Below are 4,147 nucleotides of genomic sequence, written 5' to 3'. Positions count from 1 at the left end.
TGAGAGGCCTAGGCTGACCACACTGAAACTATTCTTCTGATCATCTTCCCAAAGCTGTCCTAGATAATTTTTTTCTTTATTTGCAGCCACAGCTGATATATTACAAAATATATAAGAAAATGATAATTGAAGACCATAAAGAAAAGACTAAAATAAGTTTGAAAAATAAAAATAAAAGCTTTATTTATTTATTTATTTATTTATTTATTTATTTATTTATTTATTTATTTTTACCTGTTGATACATAAAGCCTGTTGGATGAGGATATAATGGAGCATCATCTGTTGGAGAGGACTTATGCTCATTTAAGGCATCTTGGCCATCTGGCTTTCAATTCTAAATATTTAAAATGATTGATAATTTGATGATAAAACTAACTTTATACCTTATATGTATAATTTTCTTCATTTAGAATAAACTTTGAACAAATGCGAAAAAGTTGGCATCTTTAACATCTTTACAATTCCTACAAATGATTTATAATTCAGGGAATAAAGCTGAATTATTTTAGCTGCATATTTTCTGGACCATTTCACACAGGTCACTTCCAAAAGGAAACTTACTTTTTAAGACCAAACAAACCAATGCTAACCATTTAATAAAATAAGTGTTTTAAAAGGCAATATTAATGCATAAACATTGGCTTACACATTTAAAAATTACTTATCTTTTTCCCAGATTTATCTGCTGCCCTTTGGGGACTTCCCCACACCCCCTTTTCTAGACAAAATTCACAGACATTTGCAAGTGTCACCCTAGCACTATTTGATCTGTCTAAGAAATAACCATTTGATGTTTTATTGTTTTGTACTGGAAGAGACCGATTTTTGTAGGCCTACTGAATTATTTCCAGTATGTGGTCTTCTTTCAAGTTTCTATATCCACTAAACAAGTCAATTTCCTTTTCTTTCCTTTTTTTTTTTTTCCACGTGAAAGCACAAACACAATCCTTCACTTCCACAAATTATGCAATTGGGTTTCCCACATTTGGGGAAATCGCAGAGGTCAGCACATCAGCGTGCAATAAATCAACCTTGCCATGGGAAAGTCTTCATGATCACAGTGTCTCGTCTGGCAGGCAAGTATCCTTTTTTTTTTTTTTTCTAAAAAAAAAATATTTCCATTATCCTTTGAAATTAAATACAACTATCAGTACAATGGTATTTAGAATAATTTTCAGTATCGCTTGAAATGTTAACTTCAATCATCCATGATAATTCTTTTCTAAAAAACTTTTTAATTCTGATACAGTCTTCTACAAAATTTTAAGAAAAAACACAACGGCAAACAATGAAACAACTGCTAAATAAAACTACCATACATTTTATGCACTGATTGCTCATTTTTGATAGTGACTCTGAGCGTTCTATTGTATCTGACACCCATTCTTGGTCTTCTGGGATTTTACTATATGCACTATGAGCTTTAAACATAAGCAGATGAAAAGAATTTGTGGTATCTAATAGTAGGTAATATTGCCTAATATGTGCCATTTAGAACAAGTTTTTGAGGTAATCTGATCAATATTAGTGTTAGTTCCCTACACGGGTGGCATTAGTAAATCCATTTATCAAATAAAAAATCAATTACAGTTAAGAGAAATACTTTGCAAATACTACAGATTTGGTCAGTTGAGGAGCTAGCTAGCAATCTGACTCAAATATCTGACCTCTTGGCATAATACCAATTTTAAAAGTTTTGACTAAATATACTATCCATGTATTACTACAAGTGAATTAAAAACAATAATGGTATACTACTTTGCATAGTTCCATTTTTTATTCTAAACTTAAGGTGGTGCTCTGTGGCCCAGGTTGGACTACAGCGGCATGATGATAACTCATAGCTTAATGAGGCCTCACACTCCAGGGTTCAAGGAACACTCCTATTTCAGCCTTCCAACGACCTGAGATTGCAGAAATGCACCACCATGTCCAACTCTCCTCATTATTTTTACTAAAGATGAGTATCATTTTAAGACTAAATTTTTAAAGAAAAACAAACTTACTTGGTGTTCACTTATTTTTCACAGACAACATTTTAGAATGTAAAGCAAGAATCCTGTGATTACAAAACAGCGTTATAAACTGGCGGTCCAAAATGTATTTCAATTTGAATAGCATAAGAAAACCCACATGATGGGTAAAACAATTTAAAATGACAACCATCAAATTTGTCTGATTTGATAATGATCAGTTATTTCCTTTCAGGATTGGCTAAATTGCAATATATTTACACTGCTAACTGTTTTTTGTCCTTAGGAGTCAATGTTAAAAATTGCAAAAAAAAAAAAAAAAGACTTCTGTCTTTTTTGTCATTACCATTACAAGTAAACATTTTTTTTCTGTCTGCCATGAATATTACTTAATATAATAATATTATATTCCTAATCAGAGACCAGGTTTTTTGTTTCTGCCATAGGAGCATTTATAATATAAATTTATCTGAGAAAGGTGATTTTTCTAATCTAATTATTTCAGGTAAAGAATAACATGGAGAGGCTTCTAGTGACACAGTACACATTTCATTATCTTCTTGTCTTAAACATTATAATAAAGTGAATATCATGGCATTTGTCACGTTATTAATAGTATCAAATGTTTTCATGTATAATTTGTATAAATATGATCTTTGGCTCTGTAGGCCTTGAACAGTGCTTGGTATACAGCAGATGTTGATATATATCTGTAGAATACTGCCCACTGAATAGGCTAAATGTTTGTTACACAAAACATTTCAAGTTTACAAGGAGAATACTAAATTCATACATAAATCCAACGTTAATCCACATCCACTATTTTTCACATTAACCCAACTTGTATAACTCTAATCACTTCTTTGGATGAGATGAGGCTTAGATGTGATTTAGCCTTACTTTAGAGCAAATACAAGAAGTTGCATAGTAAACAATATATGACTGCAAACTATTTTTAAAATGTTGTAAATTAAATACCGTTGATAGGAACTCAATGCCATTTGTACAATATTAATTAATCGGCTTGAAATATAGGATGGTGGACGAAAGAGCAATTAGAAAATTTTAATTGTTAAAATCAAATATATTCAGTTGTTTAAAATTTGAAATTATCATTTGCCTTCAATCATTCTGTTCTACAGCTTTATACTAACTTTCATGTATTTTCAAGTTTTCAGTGTGCTTATTATAATGTCTATTGAGTGAAAATTCTTTGTGTTTGTGTGTTTGTGTGCATGTGTGTGTAGTGGGGGCATGTGTGTATAGAGTTTCCAGATATATAGTATTATTTGTTTCTAAAATCCCATAGCAATAAAACTTTGAATCTCCTGGCAGAGTTGGGCAACGAATCCTGGTGCAATTCTTAGGCTTATTTTACTGCAGTTGACACAACTAAGAATTCTAGAAGAATGCTAAAAATCTGTAACCACATAACCACATTTAAAAAAAAATTATCATTTTTCTCAAATCCAATGTGGCCAAGATGGTGAAACCCCATCTCTTTTAAAAATATGAAAATTAGCCAGGCGTGGTAGTGGATGCTTGTAATCCCAGCTACTCAGAAGGCTGGCACAGAGAACTGGTTGAACCCAGGAGGTAGAGGTTTCAGTGAGCCAAGATTGCACTCCTGCCCTCCAGTCTGGTTGACAGGGCAAGACTCCCTCTCTCTCTGTCTCTCTGTCTCTCACACACACACACAAACAAATAATAAATAATAAAAAACCTCTTCTTACATATTTATTAAACCATCTACTTGGAGGCTACAGATTGGTTTCGGATAACTTAATGTTATCTACTATCTTCTTCCACAGATAGTTTTGAATGCTTCCTTACTGGGTTCTATTGTGAAACTTTCTATGTCATAGCCAGTGAGATGTTACTAATTTATGTAATCCTAATTTATGTAACTAGAGGGTCCTTTTGTGATCCTCTAATGATTTATTAAGTCACACTGAATATTTCACATAACTGCTAAAAAGCCAAGTTAGGTCAATATTAAGTTTGTACCCACTAGCTACTTTAACAAAAATGAACAAAGCACATGTTTCCTACTGCAAGATGCTTTTTCCTTTCCAAATCTAAGTCACGTACTCCCTAAAATAGGCATGAGAGCACTTTGTGTTTTTCTTTTTTATTACAAGGCTTTGTATCACACCTGGGCTGTTTATTCAG

General features: G+C 32.3%; 1 non-coding gene across 1 annotated transcript; it reads right to left on the bottom strand.

Moving 5' to 3' along the window:
• Positions 1 to 930: 930 nt before the first annotated feature.
• On the bottom strand, positions 931 to 1,086 carry LOC114677114 (U1 spliceosomal RNA). The gene has a single exon (XR_003728448.1). It is a non-coding gene; the product is annotated as a U1 spliceosomal RNA (small nuclear RNA).
• Positions 1,087 to 4,147: the final 3,061 nt, after the last annotated feature.

This window comes from Macaca mulatta, chromosome Y (genome assembly GCF_049350105.2).
Source record: "Macaca mulatta isolate MMU2019108-1 chromosome Y, T2T-MMU8v2.0, whole genome shotgun sequence".
Taxonomy (NCBI): Eukaryota; Metazoa; Chordata; class Mammalia; order Primates; family Cercopithecidae; genus Macaca; species Macaca mulatta.
The sequence above is the reverse complement of the archived record's forward strand: the minus strand, read 5'-3'. Positions and strand labels throughout refer to the sequence as shown.